The sequence below is a fragment of the Cervus canadensis genome, chromosome 10 (assembly GCF_019320065.1).
Source record: "Cervus canadensis isolate Bull #8, Minnesota chromosome 10, ASM1932006v1, whole genome shotgun sequence".
Taxonomy (NCBI): domain Eukaryota; kingdom Metazoa; phylum Chordata; class Mammalia; order Artiodactyla; family Cervidae; genus Cervus; species Cervus canadensis.
Window position 1 is genome coordinate 27,242,578 of NC_057395.1, and position 20,537 is coordinate 27,263,114.

The following is a 20,537-nucleotide window of genomic DNA, read 5'->3' on the forward strand; positions in this document are numbered from 1 at the left end:
GACCATTTTTAGTCTTAAGTCATGGGGACCCTCTTCTCTTCTTAAAATCTTTGATTTGTTCCTTGCAGGTCACTTTGGTAGTTGTTTGGGTTTTTTGTTTTATTATTTTAAAAAATCCCCTTTTAGGGCAGTAGTGAGTGGCCTTAGGTAGATGAGTATAGAAAGAAAGTTTACTAAGTGGGTCTAAATATAGATTATGTGCAAAAAATAATTGCTCACATCTGGAAATAAGCACCCATATGGTGTGTATCGTGGTGTCATCCTGGCAGCTATTTCTTCAGGAGCAAGTCAGGAACAGCCAGAGTCCAAGGGGCTGTTCTCTGTCACTGTGTCAAAAACTGAGTGATCCTTGTCACCCATATTTTCTGATAACCATGGGAGGAGATAGATGACAGTACAATACATTGGGATTTGTAAAGCACTGAAGAATGTGATATTGAAGTATCCTTAGCTGCCTGGGGACCCATGAAGATCTGGGAGAAACTTGTGAAGTAAGGAGGAATATTGCCTACGGCGTAGAGCAGTGGAAAGCACCACCCGCTGTGCCATACTGCTCGTCACAGCTACCAGGAGGGGGTCATCTGCGTGAGCACCAGCCAGCAACGCTAGATGCCCTGCGGCGCCTGGAGTGTCTCACGCTGTGAGAGCTGAGCCCTGTAAGGCCATGACTTCAGAACATACCAGCCAGACATTATGGGAGGGTGGTGAAATAGTGTTTATATCACTAAAATCTAAACCTATTTTATATAATTTTTAAATTTTGTATTTTATGTTTCATATAAATAAATATTTTTATGTAAAATGTTTATATATGTATACATATAAAGCATTATATATTTGTATCATATGTATACAAAAAGCACTTTAAATACTTGTTGAATTTTCCAGAAATGCAGCCACTATTTAAAACAAAAAAAGAATTCAGAAAAAAAAGAAATGCAACCACTATATTAATCGAGAGGATATTATTCTTTGTTTTATTTAGAACTTTATTATATGTTTATTTCAGAAAGATCATGTCACTGCTCCTATCAGTCTGCATGGGTAGCTATTGAGTTGATACTGGTCTCATGTAGAGGGGCCAGCATCCTCTTTCTATTTTTTTTTTAATTTATTATTTTAGTTTTGGTCACATGGCATGTGGGATCCTAATTCCTTGACCAGGAATCAAACCTGTGTCCCCTGCATTGAAAGTACAGAGTCTTAACCACTGGACCACCAGGGAAGTCCCACCTCCTGCTTCTGCCTTCCGCTGAGGCAGTTGTACTTGAGCATTTACATATTGAAGTGTATCTGATTTGTTATAAATTTCTCTTTTATGTCTTCTTTATGTAATTAGGATATTACGTTGATTTTTTGAAAATGTATGTGACTAGGCAAGTTTTTTTATTAATTATATCTCTGGATATAAAAAGAGGTATGATAGATTTGAGAACCTGCCTGACAAAGACAGCTCATTAGCTCTCGTCTAGAGATGGTAAAGGCTCCGTCAGAGTGAGGGAGTAGGAAGAGTCAGCGCCCACAGAGAAGCAGGGTTTGGGGTGCTGCGGGGAAAGCATGTGTTGGGAAGAAAAGACAGAGCTTGGGCTCGGAGGTGCCCTAATTTGAGTGCCATGCCATTCCCTGCCCCTTATTACTGGGTGGCCTTGGTCACCCTCCAGAAGCTCAGGCTTCTGGGTATCCTTACAGGGTCAAGAGTGAATATTAGAGATAATGACGTTAAAGAACCTGGCAGAGAGATATAAAGATGTTAAAAATTGTAGATAATATGTATAATAATCCCAATGTCATGTTACCGAGTCCAAGCTTGCTCTGCTCTCCACACAATAGGCCAATGAATTGGAGAGACTAAGTGTTGAGGCAAGGAAGAGACTTTAATCAGGGAGCCAGCAGACAGAGAAGATGGCAGGCTAGTACCTCAAAATAACCATCTTATTGGAGTCTGGATGCCAGGTTCTTTTACAGATCAGAGAGAAAGAAAAAAGTGAAAGTGAAAGTCATTCAGTCGTGTCCAGCTCTTTGCAACCCCATGGGCTGTGAATTCTTCAGGCCAGAATATGAGTGAGTAGCCGTTCCCTTCTACACGGGATCAAACCCAGGTCTCCCTCATTGCAGGCAGATTCTTTACCAGCTCAGCCACCAGGGAAGCCCAACAATACTGGAGTGAAGTAGCCTATCCTGTCTCCAGAGGATCTTCCTGACCCAAGAATCGAACCAGGATCTCCTGCATTGAAGGTGGATTCTTTACCAGCTGAGCTACCGGGGAAGCGAGAGAACTAAAAACAATGAGGAGCTAAAGTCAGAAGGCAGAATAGAGAGGGAGAGGCATAGTGGGGAAGTAAAGTGAAAGGGTCTTCAGTCTGGCAAAAACATCTCCAAGAGAAATGTCCAACCTTCAGAAGAGGTGTGGTAATCTCTTCTATTCACAGGTGGGCAGGGACAAATCATCTCTCCCTGAACTAAACAAAGACACTTTAGTTTACAGTCAAGCAGAGGGGCAGGGTCCTCCAGGCAAGCCATTGAGTATGATTATAATAATAAAAGGCAATGAAAAGCAAGTCAAAGAAATAGTTTCCAACGTGGAGTCAGAATTGGTTTTCTCGCTGCAACAATGTGACTCTGAAAATGGCAAATAGGTAAGCGACAACACTGGCTTCCACGGAGTTTGGCTGAGCTTTCTGTGATTCCCCAGGGCTGGATTGGGTCAAGACTCCAAAATCCGGGATTTTAAGTTATTTCGACACCCATACTCAGCTGCAGGTAAAACTCCCTACTTGAACCACACTGTCCTTCTGAATACTTCTGGACTCTTTTTTCTCCTCAAAGGGACCCTTCTATGAAATTCCACCAAACATCTATACTCCCTAGAGTCTCTCTGGCAAATCCGTGACTTTCCCATGGCAGCTTAAGCGTCTTTGACACATGCTCATTGTTTCTGTCTTTAGTAGTCACTACAATTTTTTGAAGGAAGAGGAGATGAGAAAAGGTATTTCCCCAGGCACTCTCTTCCTCTTGATCCCCCTCACTCTTCCCAGAGCCCACGTGGTGCCCAGTTCTGTCCTGCAGCGCCGGGGCCTTTCTCTCTGGATTCCATCTGTCAGCTCCTTGTTATTGTCGTTCAGTCGCTAAGTCCTGTCTGGCTCTTTGCAACCCCGTGAACTATAGCACACCAGGCTTCCCTGTCCTTCACTATCGCTTGGAGTTTGCTCAAACTCATGTCCATTGAATTGTTGATGCTATCTAACCATCTCATCCTAAATTTAAGTCTCCCTCCACTCAACTTCCCTCCCGCATCAAGCCATTCCTGTTTTCCTTCTCTTTGTGCCCGCAGAACCCCGGCAAGATTGGATCCAGCAATAACTTTACCTATAGATTCTTTCCTAGTTTATTTCATTTCAGATACGAGAAGAACGGACTTCCTGTGGCCCAGATCTTTTTAATAAAGAGTGGTTTCACTTTTACTTTGGAGATCACCACATGTGCATGCTCAGTCGTGTTCAGGTCTTGCAACCCCCATGAACTGTAGTGCTCCTCTGTCCATGGGATTTTCCAGGCAAGAGTACTGGAGTACATTGCCATTTCCTACTCCAGGGGATCTTCCTGACCCAGGAATCAAACCCGCCCCTCCTGCAAAATACTGGAGTGGGTAACCTATTCCTTCTCCAGGGGATCTTCCAACCCAGGAATCTAACTAGAGTCTCCTGCTTTGCAGGCTGATTCTTTACCACAGAGCCACTTGGGGAATCACTAAGACTATGCTAATAGGGATGTTTTGCTGCCTATTCCCCTCCTCCACCATGTACTGGGCCGGGGCAGGATTAATGGAGACAATGTGAGTAACTATTTTTCATTAAAATTTCTTTTAAGTGTTAGTAAGGAAAGGAATCCCCTACTTTGTATTGCAAAGAGTTGGCTGCTTAGTCAGTTCACTTTGGGAGGAATAATTTCAGATTTCTTTTGAAAGTTAAATGTTAATCCTTAGAAAAGTGACCACTTGGCCCTTGAGTCTATTGTGACCTTTATGACCTGCTTATTTTTCCCTTCTTCACCTCTTGATTCTCTTGTAACAGTGTTTTCACACAGGTTCCTTCTGATCATGTGTTTGTCGGGATTGGCTTTGGCTAAGTGTGATATAAATATATCCCTCTCCAGTCCTGTTACCAAGGCTGGTCTTAGCAATTCATGCCTGGTTCCTTTAACCCTTGTCTGCATCTTGGGCAGTATCTACCTTCTTAATGCTGCTTCTAAGCTTTGGCATCTCAGTAAAATTCAGTGCATCTGGGGCAGATAATACCCTCCACTCTGACATTTCTCTTTGGTCTTGGCATATTAAAGTTAGACCCAGGTCATTATTTTTGTATCAGTGACATTTTCATAATGAACTAAAAAATGAAGTGTTAAGGACACCCCCAAAAAGCCTTAAAAATGACTAGAACATTTCCTGAAGCAGTTAATATTAAGGGTATTAACCTTTTACATCTCCTTTTTAAAAAATATAAATTGATTATAAAGCATATTGAAAGTCACTTCAAACCAAGGTCTTCAGTATCTGAAAAATTGGCGTTTAATTGCAGTCTGCACCAGATAGCCACAGTCATGCCCAGCTCCGCCCTTAGTGTTGCAAACGTCTTCTGCTTCAAATCTCAAAGAGTCCTAGGTCTTCTCTCTGCGAGTGCGTGCATGCTAAGTCGCTTCAGTCATGTCTGACTCTTTGTGACCTTATGGACGATAACCCGCCCAGGCTCCTCTGTCCATGGGATTCTCCAGGTTACCTCTGTCCAAAGTGCAGCTGTTTCCACATGCTGCACCTAGCTAGGTTCACGATCACTCTAGGTGGAAAGTAGTTTGCCCTTTTCTGAATTACACGAAGTCTTTTGCTTACAAAAATGGCAGCAAAGCTTCCACGTTCAGTCTTTTATATTCATGCTCTGTCATCCCGAATGTTATACATTAGAGACTCCATGAGAGCAGGCACTGACCAGTTGCTGTTTTGCTCTCCTGTGTCTAACATGATCCTTGTCAGTCACTACACAGTGTGCTTGGAGTGGGGAATCAAGTAGGCTTCGCTTCTGCACTAGCTCTTCACAGAGTTGCATGCAAATTGACTTTTTAAAATGGAATCCTACAGAGAGAGAAGGGCATTGTTTTAACAGAAACTTTCAGAGAAGGCAAATGACTCTTTTTTTAGTATAGAGTCTCTACCTAAATGAACTACCTTTGATCTGGCATTTCATTTCTTACATGCATATCTTCTTCTCTTATGCCCTTTCATTTATTCAGCCTGTATTTAATAAGGGCCTATCATGTCCTGCAGTACAGGTGTGCAAGCACAGTAGTAAAGGGGACAAAGGACCCACCCTTTTAGCACTAACTTTTCAGAGAAGAGGGGCAGGCAGTACAGGTCTAAGAAATGGCATGTGGTGGAAGGGCTGTGTAGAAAAATAAGGGAAATGGAGAGACATGGGGCGCTTTTTAAGTTTTTAAATTTATTTTTATGCTTTTTGGCGGTGTTGCATGGCATGTGGGATCTTAGTTCTCCCCTCCAGGGATGGATCCCACGCCTCCTGCAGTGCAAGTGTGGAGTCTTAACCACTGGACTGCCAGGGAATTCCTGGGTGCTTTTTATAGAGAAGGAGTTTTGAATGAAGGGGTAGTCTGAGCAGAGTCCAAGGAGGAAGGAGGGCAGGAAGCCATCAGGAGGATACTGGTTAGAGGAAGAACCCTCACAGAGGAAACAGCAGCAGGACGGGGTCTGAGGATAGGGGCGCAGAGGGTTTCTGTGGCTGATGTGGCTAGGGGAAGGGTGTGGCCAGGGGAGGGTGTGGCCATGGGAGGGTGTGGCTAGGGGAGGGTGTTGGGGGCCGGTCTAAAGACAGACCTGGGCAAAATCAGTAGTTAAGCAGGCGTGGTAAAGACTTGAATTTTAGTTGAGATGTCTGGACATTTGGCTACCTCATGCGAAGAGTTGACTCATTGGAAAAGACCCTGACGCTGGGAGGGATTGGGGGCAGGAGGAAAAGGGGATGACAGAGGATGAGATGGCTGGATGGCATCACTGACTCAATGGACATGAGTTTGAGTGAACTCCGGGAGTTTGTGATGGGCAGGGAGGTCTGGCCTACTGTGATTCATGGGGTCGAAAAGAGTTGGACACGACTGAGCGGCTGAACTGAACTGAACTGAACTGGACATTTGGAGGACCTACATACTTTTTTTTTTTTTTTTTAAAGATTGAGTTTGACCCCCTGGAGAGTAACCTGTAGAAACAGGAAGACCCACAAGGAGGCTTCTGAATAGGAGAGGACATGGGCTATGACTGGGGTGTGGCTTGAGGGGTGAGAAGCCGTCAGATCCTGGTTCTTAGAGGTGATGAGATTTACTTTTAGTCTGACTGTAGAGGCCCATCAGAGGGAGGGAAGTCAAGAGTCATCACAAACAAGGTCTGGTTTTTTTAGCAGCTGCAAGATTCCTGTTTTCAGTGAATGACCTGGGGAAGGTCTTAGGAGGATCAAATTTGAAGGACAAACCCAAGTTGGGTGTTAGATGCACTATGTTTGAAGTGCCTGGTGGTCATCCCAGACTGTTGCTTCAAATCTTCCAACACTGTGGGTCCTGGAAGTCAAGGTCATGTGTTTGTCTTGGTTGTCTTGTGTTCTCCACTTAATCTGAGAAGTTCTCGCTCACAGAACCCCTGACACTTGTGTTTGAGTTAATGGAATGTGCATACGTGGGAGTTTCGGGAAGTGGCCTGTGGGTTAACTTGCATTTTCATCTCCTTTTTCATCATCATCTGTAAAAGCAGAGAAGAGACAGTTGGGAAAAAATGCTGTATGAAACTTGCTGGAAATGGGTAGAACTTGAAATGATGCTGACAAGAGGTTTAGAAATACAAGATAGAGAGGACTCAGACCAAATATAAGTCAATTAGCATAAATCACCCATCTCTGATTTCCATGCCTGTCTTTCCCCTAGTTGGCTGACTCAACAGCTGCTTCTGTGACTACAGCTGTGTAATTCCTCCACATTTCCTTTTTGCACGGATAAAGTATTCCAGTTTGTCATTGCTTTATCATTTGTTATTTTATATTAGGTTCTTGTGTTTTATTTTTTGGGCCTGACCATATGGTTAAGAAAATCACCCAACTGTTTTCCATTCTGTTGAACTGTTCTGTTTTCACTTGGGGTTGGGTTTTAGGTCCACTTGGGGTTTTATTTTCCTTTGCGGTTCTCCAGGCTGGGAAATGCTTCTCTTGGTAAACTTCCTTATTTCTGGTTTAAACTTGCAGGGCAGTGGGGGAATTAGAGAAAACCCTCACCAGCAGAGGGAAACGCAAGGTGAGGTCAGGTGCCTAGTTTGTTACGGCTGCAATGTAAGCTTCATGGGGCGTGTGAAGAACAAGTGACAAACAGGTGATAAAGGCCATTATGGGCCATGCTAAGGAGCACAGAAAACAAGGAATTTCGGGAGCTTAGAGTCTGGAAGTGCTGTGATGAGATTTGCATTTTAGTGCAGCTACTTTGACTGCCTTAGGAAGAGCAAATGGGAGGTGAGGGTGACTGGTCTGTAGATTCTTGGTGATGGAAGGCAAAAAAGGATGAAGGTCTTAGAAAGTTCTTAGACACAGTCAGTACTAAATCAGTCTTTATAAAATAAAATTAAACAGTAAAAACATTTGTGATGGGCAGGGGACCACCACATTAGAGAGACATCTTACAGGTAGGATGATTACATCTACTTGGATGAGCGGTGATGCCATTCCAGGAAGGAGAGCAGGTGGGATTACGGGGAGATTGACTGGATGCCATAGTTCTGCCTGGACATGCACGTGGAGCCCATGGAGCATCCACTAGGCAGCTGGAAATATAGCTCTGGGGCTCAGCGGAGACTGTGCTTTGGAAGGACATGTTTGGGACATGTTTAGAAGTCTTCAACATCTAGATGGGAAAGAAAGGGATCATTCCAAAAAAGAAAATAAAGCACAGAGAATATTGTACCAATGGTCCTAGTCTAATGATGAAATAAAAAAATTATCTCCAAATTCTAGTTGATATACTCTCTTACTCAACAGTCAAAAAACTAAGATCATGGCATCCAGTCCCATCACTTCATGGCAAATAGATAGGGAAACAATGGAAACAGTGATAGACTTCATTTTCTTGGGCTCCAAAGTCATTGCGGATGGTGACTGCAGCCGTGAAATTAAAAGATGCTTGCTCCTTGGAAGAAAAGCTATGACTAACCTAGAGAGCGTATTAAAAAGCAGGGAAATCACTTTGCTGACACCTAATGAGAAGAGCCGACTCATTGGAAAAGACCCTGATGCTGGGAAAGATTGAAGGCAGGAGGAGAAGTGGGTAACAATGGATGAGATGGTTAGATAGCATCACCGACTCAATGGTGATGAATTTGTGCAAACTCCAGGAGATAGTGAAGGACAGGGAAGCCTGGCATGTTGCGGTTCATGAGGTCACAAAGAGTTGGACAAGAATGAGTGAACAACAGTAATCTCATAGAAGATTTTCTTAAAAAAATTTTTTTTACTCTGGCTAACCAACTGATACCTATCCTAGGAAAGCAATACCTGGTTTTTGTTTGTTTGTTTTAAGAATAGCAGCTACCTGATCATCCTTCAAACAGTGCTAGGTGGTATCAGTGTCAGCATTAATAAAGTGCCCTTTCTACTGTGAAGACCCACCACAACCCACTTGGAAGTTCAGTCTTCATAGATGGTCACTACATAATTTGACTTCCCCAATGCACTGGTAATTTGCGGCTTTGGGTATGGCTGTTCCATTCTTGCTATTTCACAACCCTCAGTGGCACTTGAGCCTTCTGGAATCTTAAGGAGTTGAAATAGAGAAGCATTTTGCCCCCAAGCTGAATGCCTCAATAGAAAATTGAACAGCCTCCTCTTTCCAGCGATGTGGATTCCCCAAAAGATAATAATGGAAGAGTAAGAAACGCCTACATCTGTGAATTCTCTCCAAAACTCCAGGTCCTTAGCCTGGTGTTTAAAACCACCTCTCTGGCCACGCGGGGTGTCTTAGTGACTAGCCGGCAGTGACATCCTTCAGCAGGAGTGATTCTCTGAAGCTGTAACATACATCGGGACAGGCTGGACACATACCGCATCCGTGCCTGGGAAACAGTGCTTTCAGCAGCAGTGTCTTCCAAGTGATAAAAATAACTTCGCTTTGGTCAGTAGCCCTGAAGCCAGGTGTCCTGTTTCACTTCCTGTTCCCTGTTGGAAAGGGACATCTTGTCTTCCACAGTTTGGAATGTGACATTTCTGGTCTCGCCACTTTAACTGCCTAATGTCTAGCTGTCTGTTCTCCTCTTGTTGTGTATTTTGAGAGTCCTTTCCTCTTAAACCTTTGCATTTTAGCTCCTCATGTCTACTGCTCATACCTACAGGGAGAGATTGACAGCTCCCTGCTAGGCACTCGCTAACACAGATGTTTATATTTTGATTTCTGTTGTGTTCCCACTTTTTAAAGTCTAAGCTGATAATTACAGAGCAGTAACCTTCCTGTTCATGATTCTCTTGAATGTCTATTTTATTCCCCCGTCACAAAAGGTTCTTTTGGTTCCTCCGTTCTGACAATAGATGTGTTTCCTGCACAGTATCAGATCACCGTTTAGATTGTGAAGTTCTTCACGAGTCTCCTTTTTGAAACCATTATTGACTAATGAGTGTAATTTCTTCTTTTTCATGAGGTCTAGGTCAGACTTCTTCTCAAGAGTCCTTAGGTTCTACAGCCTCTGTGAGCGAGCCCAGAGGGAGGGATGGTGGGTGCGATTAATCACTGAAAATGTGGCTGCTGGTGGGGTAATTTCCTGTGTCAAGCTTCCCCCTGTCAGACCTCACAGAGAGCTGACACGCTGGGGGCCATCTTCGTGTGGACACATCCCGACCCCACTCTCTCTCCTTCCTTCCCGTTGGGACAGAATTGTGTCTGCCTCCATCGAGAACAGGAAGGCTGTCTCACTCACTGTAGAGAAAAACCTCCCGTGGACCTGCCAAAATAACTGCTGAGTGGTTTGTTATCGAAGGAAACACAGGGTGGGTAAGTCACCTGAGTCCTAGGTTCACTGCCTGAGCCACAGAAAATTCTTCTTGTTTCCAGCAGCCATGTTTAACTGACCACTGACATTGAAAATTGTAAAAGAAAACTGAAGGGACCTCACTGGCAGTGCAGTGGTTAAGACTCCATGCTTCCAATGCAGAGGACACGGGTTCAATCCCTGGTGGGGGAACTAAGATTCCACACACTACATAGTCAAAAAAACAAAAGTTCCAGAGGTGAAAACTATAGACCAAACAATTGGGTATAATAAACCAATTTATCATATCTGTGAAGTCATATCAAAACTGTTACTTGGGGACTGTGTTCTTTGTTGGGAGGCAGTGTGAGGAGCCTGCCTTTTGAATACCCACCTCTTCTTCCCCATCCCTTCCTCAGCCATGTCCCTTCTCAGACTCCTGTGCTAACTGATAGCACATGTGTTTCAGAATGGAACCTGGAAAAGGAATGTTATAGGGGCCTCGTATGGAAATGCCATTCCAAATTCCATACGCCATTTGATAATACACTGGCTAGACCGTCAAGAGTCACCCCCAGAAAGGGGGAATTTGGATTGGAAGGGAATCAAAGGAATTGAAGACCTAATATAATTGATTGCAGTGAAGTAGTAATGGGGTGGTCTGGACAACTGGATGTGGGCCAAATTCAAAATCACAAGCAATTCAACCTACCCTTTGAGAATGAGGTGAGGTCTACTGAATGGAGAACAGGGCAGGTCATCAGCTTGCTTAGGGTTTAATTTAAATGTGGGCCCTGAGCTTTGTGTGTTGTTTGCTGAAAGGGACAAAGGTATTGAATGCAGCCAGAAAAACCTGTGCTTATCCATCCTCTTACTTTTATCTCTCTTGTCCTCCTCTCTCAGAAACAGGGTTCTAAAGTAAAGTTCTCAGTTATGTATAAATAAATGTCTACTGATGTCAAGGGGTCATTTTCCTTTGTCCCAGGTATAATATCTAGCATAACATACTGTATGTATGAATGAATGAGTGTCTAGCATAACATATTTGCAAATGAATGAATGAATGAATAGCACTGGTATCAAAAAACAGTGAAAATGTTAGTGATTGGAGGAAAGGGTGAAAACAAATCCTAGTTTTAAGGATAAAGAGTTTGCCCTCAATGCCATGAGAAAACAGTACAAGATGAATGTCGGGTTACCAAACTCTATTCCATGGAACAGTAGAGCATAATGAATCTCCCCCCCCCACCCTCTCTCTCACACACACACACACAGAGGCTTCCATGGTGTGACAGATATTTCACACTATGTCACACTATGGGATCCACAGTATATATTTGCATACTGAAGTCTCTGAAAAGACCTGCAATGAAGACAACCCAGTTATAACTTTTATTTAACTCAGCTTTTCTCCCAACAGAGTTCGATATAGAATTCTCTATTTCATATCTCTTTGCATGCAGAACCCACTGAACACACTTTGGCCAGTGCTGGTAGAAATTTACAAAATCGTCCTAGACTTGAGTCCATCTGATCTGGGTTTGAATCATAGCTACCACTTACTATGTGAACCTGAGTCTAATGAAGTCAACTCTAGTCTGTTTCCTCATCTGTAAGGTGAAGGTAATGTCCACTTCCTGAAATATGAGAATTAAAGCAGATAAGGCTGATAAGCTATTACCTGGCACAGGCTGGCTCCTTATTTTCAAACTGCTGTCCTACCTTTTTCTGTACTACATGGTCCTCACATACAGGAACTTCTTAGGATGAAGCCTGTTCTCCTTAATCTTTACAACCAGTGGCAGACAAACTGCTGTTTGCACTTGTAACAGGTGAATAATTAATCTTTTTTTTTTTTTAAAGATACTACTTTCCTGAGGGAAGATTACAGCAAAGCGCTCATAGTTACTTTCAGATTTGTTGGTGCTGCTGCCTCCTAAAATCTGGCATGATTGTTTCCCAGTTTTTTTTTTTTCTTGACTCTCCAGTTTCTTCTAAATTGGATATTAAAACGGCAAGGTCTTTCTGGAAATGCCTTTTATTAATATTAACCCACCAAATAAATGGCTGTTCAGAAACTATATATAATAACAGCCACAGATGTTTGTTTTGCTTTTACCATGTATCAGGCACTTTTCTGAACTCTTTATGTGTAAAATTCATTTAATCCTTCCAATAAGCCAAGGTGTTTGCAGTGTTATCTGCATTTTGCAGATGAGACTGAAACTTTCAGGGAAATATGCCTAAGGCCACCAGGTAATAAAAGATGGCGGCAGATGACTCCTGAATTTTGTTCAGCAGCAGAGAGAGAAGGAAGAGAAGAGAAACACAGCAGCTGTTTTAGACACACTGACCCCCTGGCCCACCGATAAGTAGCTCTGCCCCGCAGAGTGGAGTCTTCTTGCAGTGGAATTTTATGTTCCTCCCAGGGCTGGTGTCAGATTCTCTGGATACCTAAGGTGACATGAGGAGAAGCAGATGATATCAATAGCACAGTTTATTTGTGGAATCCGGGCCTCCTCTTCAAGGCCAAGGCTTTGTCTCCAAAGTAGGGGGACTTAACTCTCAGGAGGCCTATTCCCTCACTTAGCTTTTCCACACAAAAGCAAGAAGGAGAAGATTCCAGCTAACCGGGGCCCATCCACAAGTCATTTCAGGAAAAACGGATATAAATAGAAATGCCTGGAAGGCTGAGTATGTTTTCTGCTGCAGGAAAGTTAAAGTGGAACCCTAAGTCATAGATTTTCTGAAAATTAGTATTTAAAGATACACCAGCTATGGAAATTGGCGAAAGAGACTTGGTTTAATAACATATGAAGGGAGTCTTCCCTGGGTGGTCCAGTGGTTAAGAATCTGCCTTCCAAAGCAAGGGATGCAGGTTTGATCCCTGGCTGGGGAACTAAGATCCCACATGCCAAGGAGCAGTTAAACCCTTGTGCCACAACTAGAGAGCAACCCCATGGACTGCAGCTAGAGAAAGCCTGTGTGCTGCAGCAAAGACCCAGTGCAGCCAAAATTAAAAAAATAAAATAAAACCATGGTGGGATAAAGTGTCAGATATTTAAGAAAAAAAAAAAAAAAAAGACATATGAAGGGAAAATTTAGCATTACCAGTGTTCTGCTTCCCCTCCATCATCTCCTCCAATGAACCTCTTGATGAAAACAGCAGGGCCCTGGGACATATTTTGCAGGCCTGCTGTTGATTTGCAGGGAACCTGGGAGGGTAGATGTAGAAACGTTCCTCTGAGGACACTGCCGGAAGCCCCTGGTTGTCAGCAGAGCTGAGAGTGAAGCTGTTGTCCCGTCTGTTGACAGGCTCTGACTTTATTGCAGGACAGTGTGCTCCTGTTGGCAGGCGTGGGAAGAGTAGCCTGGTGATTGAATGCTCTTATTTCCGAGTGAGCGGCACAGGGGTGTTGGAAGAGCCCGTTAACGTTGAGTGTGAGGCTCATCAACAGCCCAATTAAGAGGAAAAGGAGGGTGGCTGTGGAAATATCAGTGGGTTGTGTTGCTAAAGCTGTCTGAGTTTGGAGCCAAATGGAGCTTTTCAGTACAAAGTCGATGTGAAATTCTGGAGTGTTTTCATGTCAGACGCCCTCCCACGGAATGGGGGGGTGGTTTTAGAGAATATTTGTTTTGCTTCTTTGGCTACCACCTGCAGAAATGTGTTTATTTTGACTGTTTTGTAGAAAGCTGGTGGAACCATCTTGTGAGAGGATTCTTTGGGTGGGAGTTTTCCCATCGGATGCCAGTGCCCAGCTTGGAATTGGCATCAGGCTGAGGGTTATAGACCCTGATATTGAAGTCAATTGTTGGTTTATAGACCGACTGAAACAGTTTTGGTGGGTGTCCTTATGAGTGATGGGCCCAACCTTACTTGCTGCTGAAAGACACTCTTCAGCAAGAGAGCTTCAAAAACACCTGTTACTCCATTCTTTCATTTAAAAACTAAATCCTTACTGCCTTGCTGAGCCCATGCAATCCCTCCTCTAGTGCTGTTTTTTTTTTTTTCTAGTGCTGTTTACATATTATAAAATGAACCCATTGCATGGATCTGCAGAGGACTAACATTTGAATGTAAGCATCTTGATAACAAGGTGAAGACTCATGGGTGATGTTAAGGGGCAGCCCAGGAACGCTCTGTAGAGGGATAACCCCTCAGCAAAGTCATGTCACCTGTCCAGGGTGGCACTTTCACATGTGTTATGACACAGGCATGTGTGGGAGAAACCCTCCTCCAGTTCCACTTCGCCCCCTTGACTGTTGATGGAGATTCAGATGTGGTATTTGATCCCACCTGCTGCCTACAAAGCAAACTCATTGTTTACTCAAGAACCCATCCACATGGGTCTTTTGAGTGGTTCTTCATCTAGCCTTGGTGCTGACCATCTCTAGCACCAAGGGTCTTTTGTGCTTGCGTGCTTGCTAAGTCGCTTTAGTGACATCCAACTCTTTGTGACCCCATGAGTTATAGCCTGCTAGGATCGTCTGTCCATGGGATTCTCTAGGCAAGGATACTGGAGTGGGTTGCCATGCCCTCTTCCAGAGGATCTTTCCAACCCAGGGACCAAACCTGCGTCTCTTACGTCTCCTGTATTGTCAGGTGGGTTCCTTTGTGGGACCCAGCAATTCCCAGAAGCATCTCTAGAAGGCTGATGTAGAGAAAAGAGAGGATGTGGAAAAAGATTGGAGGTGCAGGGAGGGACGCAATGTACAGTTCAGTTCAGTTGCTCAGTTGTGTCCAACTCTTTGCAACCTCATGGACTGCAGCATGCCAGGCCTCCCTGTCCATCACCAACCCCCCGAAGCCTACTCAAAGTCATGTCCATTGCATCGGTGATGCCATCCAACCATCTCATCCTCGTCGTCCCCTTCTCCTCCCACCTTCAATCTTTCGCAGCATCAGGGTCTTTTCAGTGAGTTGGTTCTTCACATCAGGTGGCCAAAATGTTGGAGTTTCAGCTTCAGCATCAGTCCTTCCAATGAATATTCAGAACTGATTTCCTTTAGGATGGACTGGTTGGATCTCCTTGCGGTCCAAGGGATTTTCAAGAGTCTTTTCCAACACCCGAGTTCAAAAGCATCGATTCTTCGGTGCTCAGCTTTCTTTATAGTCCAGCTCTCACATTCGTACATGACTACTGTAAAAACCATGCTTTGACTAGACGGACCTTTGTTGGCAATGTACAGGAAACTTACAGAGAAGAGGAGGAGGTGGTACTAAGCAGTCAGGAGCACCAGCAGCTCCTGCCTCAGCTTCTGATGTTAAAGATAACTGCAAAAAATCAGCGCTGCTCCCTTAAAGAAAGGGAGAACCAATTTTGAGACAGAGTAAGTGTTTTTCAAAGGTGAAAATGAGCCCAAGATTTTCACAGGACTCCAGGACAAAAAGACATTCTTCTCTTTGTGAGATCTTCTGCTTCAAAAGTGGAAATCCTGTAGTGAGAGGAGATAGAAACACAGGGCAAACATGCTTCTCCACCTAATCTCTGGAGAGTTGATTCTTAGTGCTGGAGAGTGTTTGAAAGGAAGGAGGTGCGGCTTTGGTGCATCATGAAAACAGCACTTCTGTTTTCACAGGGGGCAGACTTATTCCCATCCCATGTTGGCGCAGCACATCAGCCAGATCTCTTGCCCCTGGGCTCTAAGTATTCATATGTGTTCAGATGAGCTATCCACTGATGGAAACAATTGTCATTGTGTCTGTTGCCAGAATGGGAGTTAAGTATTTGAAAAACATAAACAGTGAAATGGTATCAGATTATGCATCATCCATTTTATTATTGGTGATGATTTTAACCTTTGATCATTTAAATGGAAACTGTTTATCTTGATATTATATAATAGTAGATAAAAGGAACTTATCAAAAAGAGATCAGATATAATGACAATAGTATAGAAGATAGTTGTTTACTAAGCGGAAAATGCTCTCTTTAAAACACTTTGGGTATCCCTGTCTACCTAAAAGATGAGGTGGAACCCAGCCTACTGCTTTTCATATGTTTAGTACACAGCCTTATGATATAGGAAATACCAGGTTTCTTTCATCATCTCTAGGTAATGTGTCTATTCCAATAGGTATTCTTCAGTTCAGTTTGGTCGCTCAGTCGTGTCCGACTCTTTTCAACCCCATGGACTGCAGCACGCCAGGGTTCTCTGTCCATCACCAACTCCCAGAGCTTACTCAAACTCATGTCCATCAAGTCAGTGATGCCATCCAACCATCTCATCCTCTGTCGCCCCCTTCTCCTCCTGCCTTCAGTCTTTCCCATCATCAGGGTCTTCTCCAATGAGTCAGTTCTTTGCATCAGGTGGCCAAAGCATTCAATCTGGGCTGTTCCTCTGTTCCTGAATGGCTGTAGTTTGAGTCACTTCAGAATGAGGCCAGTTGCAAGCGGGAGTGATTTTATATAACATTATGTGGAGGGTAGAGTAAGTAACTGTCCCTGTCCCCCTTTGCTGGCAGAGATGGGGTTCCCGGGACATGCAACTTCCAGTTTTCATACTGGGAAAGTCCTGGGCAAACCAGGTTGAGTTGTCACCCTGTGTGAGATAGTGGATTTGACCATAAACTTTAGCACTACACTTCAAAGTATTAGCAGCTGAAATTCTGAATGTTCTTGAACTTCTTTTATAGTACAGAGTGGAGTTGTTCCAGTAACCCTGTGTTCATGTCTGGCTGACTCTTTCAACTCTTGACACTCTCTTTCTAGAAAATGCCTCTGAAATGGCTTCAGATTGCATCTCACTCCCCTTCAGAGTCTTCTGTGTTTTTGCAGACTGGGGCAGAGGGTGAGCTGGGAAAGATGGGGTACCCCCTGTCCTCACCTCCAACCTCCCACCCCCTTCTTCAGCCAAAGTGTCATCACTCTTACCTGCCAAGAGGAACGTTTTACAGCTAAACTTTTAAACTTTTCTCAAGTTTTTTTTAAACTTTCTAAACTTTTAAAAAGATAGTACATTTGTAGCAACATAAATGGACCAAGAGATGATCTTACTAAGTGAAATAAGTCAGACACATATCATGATATCACTTGCATGTGAAATCTTTAAGAAAAAAAACCGATATAATGATAGATCTGTGATTCTATGTCTGTTTTATAAAATAAACAGACTCAGATATTGAAAACAAATTATGGTTATCAAAGGGGCAAGGGGAGGGAGGCATAATCTGAGAGTTTAGGATTAACAAATATACATTACCACATATAAGATAGATAAACAACAAAAATCTACTGTATAGCACAGAACTATTTTCAGCATCTTGTAATAAACCTATAATAGAAAAGAATTTTTTTCTATATACGGATGTATACCTGAATCACGTTCCTGTACCCCTGGAACTAACACAACGTTGTAAATTTTTAAGAAGTAGTGTGTTTCCAAGTCGGTGACTAGATGCCCACATATCCCTTCTGGCTCCAGTAGTCTGTGATCTTTTACGGAGAATTGCTAATTTTCCAAAGCCTTGGAATGAAATGAATTTAAAGAAAACGGCTTGTTCCAATGGTTCTTGTGACAGTTGAGAGATACTCACTGTGTGGTCCTTTTATTTTTAGCAGTAGTGTTGGAAAAATCAGGTTATGTTTATTCGGAGTGTCTGGAGGGGCTGGTGAGATTGTGTAGTCTAGAAAATGCTGCAATTATAAATTATTATAAACGTCGACCGGGTGGAGAAATTCATATACCAGAAATACTGCAGTGTATAAGTCAGCCTATAGATTTTTCCCTAGTTCATTGCCCAAAAATGTATACATTGGCCAAGGAGAATAAACCAAGAACATACTTTCACAGAGAAATATAAATATATTTCACTGTGCTGTTCTTTTGTCAAGTATGTTTTTATATCAGATTTCTTGCTTATCCCCAAAGCCCCAATTTTGAGTTCACTTGTTTTTTGCTGCCTTCATTGTAAATTTGTAGTGTAGACTTGTTTTTCTACTAGATAAATACAGTCAAATGGTAATACTTCCTAGTTTCTGGTGTTCACCAAATATTTTATGGACTTTCCCCAGGTTATTGTTTATTTTTAGCCTTTTAATGTTTGTTTCCACTAGAGTACTGAATTTTTTATAGCACTGTGTGCATCTTTAGGTATGTTGAGGGCTGGTGATAGCAGAAGCCCCATTTGAATGGGTTGGCTTCTTTTAAATGGCAAACCTACTGCCTTCAATGAATAAGAAGTCCCCCTTCTTAAAAGAGAAAAATCACATTGCCTTGGTATCTCAGGAGTGCAGTTCCATAAATATTATTATGCATGATGGAATACATCTTTATTCAATAGAGCAAATATTGCCAACAAAAATGAAATAATAGAAGAAATAACTTCTAGTAGTTTCCAGCTCTAATTATGAGAAATAAGTGAAAAAGTTTTCAATCGGAGTTTTTTGTACAGGGATAGTTTACTATCTTTCACTCAGCAATGTTTATGCTCTCAGGGGAAAAATAGATAAATTGAATGTTTGGTTTTGGTTTTCTGAACATTTTCTCCCTTTGGTTTTTGCTTTTTAAGGTCAAATGTTAATACTTGTCTTTTAAGCCACCCACACATCAGCTATTTGGGTGGGGCTGGACTCTACACTAGAACAGAGGTGGGGTTTGGTGAGGGGGCTCAAGTTTATTATTATGAGATGGCTTTTAAGACCCTGATGCTGGAAAAGATTGAGGGCAGGAAGGGAAGGGGACGACAGAGGATGAGAGGGTTGGATGGCATCACAGACTCAAAGGACATGAGTTTGAGCAAGCTCTGGGAGATAGTGAAGGACAGGGAAACCTGGTGTGCTGCAGCGCATGGGGTCTCAAAGAGTCAGACACGACTGAGCGACTGAATAGTATCAACATCATATCAAGACTCACTTTAATGAAATTTCTGCCTCTGAAATGTTTCACGAGAGGCAAAGTGCTATCACTATATAAATCAAGGAGAATTTCCCTTAAAGAGAAATCCTTATTTATCACTGGGCTAGGTACTTTTCCTAAGCTATCTTGACTGCTTTTTCTAAATATGAAGATGTGGAAGAAGTGAAAAATAAGCATTCTACCTGTAGAAGTTATAAACCCATAATTTGTGATAAGGGCTTTAACCCGTATTTAATTTTATTTTTATAATATAATGTGACCTAGGTGAAAATCATTGTATTATGCTTCAAGAACATACCATTTTGTGGGTGGATTGGGATGGTTAATGGAGAGAAGGAGTGGTGAGGATTAAAAAATCCATTTCTGGAAGTCAGACTGATAGTAGACGTGGTGGAGGGAATAAGAAATTGAGTTTTGGAACATTTGAAGTAAGGTAACTGGGAATTCTTCGCCTTGGAATATGCATATGTGTTGATGTGCATTTAGAACCTACATGTATATTAAAGTGTATTTAGAACATATATATATTGACGAGCATTTAGAATATGTCTGTCTGGATTTGGGGGATACTGGGCTGCAGCCATCAATGTGTAGGTGTATTCTTAAACTTCTTTTCCATTCACAGCACCCTCAGTGCCCATAGGCCAAACGAAATACCTGACGTTTTCTGTTCATTTTAGCAATAAAGTTCATACAACCAAATGAGAATTTTTGTCCTAACAATTTAGTGGCTGATTGAAAATACAGTTGAACACATTGAAATATATATGTATCTTTTTCTTTTTTAAAAAAGTTTATTTATGGCTGTGCTGGGTCTTTGCTGTTGAGTGCAGACTTTCTCTAGTTGTGGCGAATGGAGGCTACTCTTCATTGCGGTGAGCGGGCTTCTCTTTGCCGTGGCTTCTCTTGTTGTGGAGCATGGTCTCTAGGGTGCGTGGGCTTCAGTAGTCGTGGCGCACGGGCTTAATTGCTCCATGGCATGTGGAATCTTCTTGGACCCGGGATCGAACCCGTGTCCCCTGCTTTGGATTCTTAAACACTGGACCACCGGGGAAGTCCCTATCTTCTTCAGTCTTAAGTGATAGTTAATTTTTTAACTATCAAGTGCTAACTTGACGTGGCATGGTATCCATGTGGGTGCTGTGTGCTTAGCTGCTGAGTCATGTCTGACTCTTTGAGACCCCATAGACTGTAGCTCACCAGGCTCTTCTGTCCATGCAGTTTCCCAGGCAAGAATACTGGAGTGAGTTGCCATTTCCTACTTCAGGGAATCTTCCTGACCCAGGGATCTTGTGTCTCCTACATTGGCAGGCATATTCTTTACTGCTGCGCCACCTGGGAAGCCCGTGTGTTTGGTCATAGACCAGTCTGGATGTTGCTCTGAAGGTATTTTTTAGATGAGATTAACACCTGAATCAGTAGACCTTGAGAGAAGCAGATTACTCTCCATAATGTGGATGGGCCTCATGCAATCTTCCTGAGACCTTCAGAGATAGTAGACCATCAGAGTCCTTCCTCTCAGGGAGGAAGGAATCCTGCCTCCAGACTGTCCTCAGACTCAGCTGTATCGCCAGCTATTCCCTAAGTCCCCAACCTGCTGGCCTGCCTTGCAGATTTGGGACTTGCCAGCCCC

The 20,537-nt window shown here is 42.9% G+C and overlaps 1 protein-coding gene and 1 non-coding gene across 4 annotated transcripts in view; one reads left to right on the plus strand and one right to left on the minus strand.

Moving 5' to 3' along the window:
* Window positions 1-20,537, plus strand: part of KIAA1217 (KIAA1217 ortholog) — a 361,116-nt gene that overhangs the window by 95,620 nt on the left and 244,959 nt on the right. The gene's annotated exons all lie outside the window — the stretch shown is intronic.
* On the minus strand, window positions 1,153-1,225 carry TRNAE-UUC. The gene has a single exon. It is a non-coding gene; the product is annotated as a tRNA-Glu (tRNA).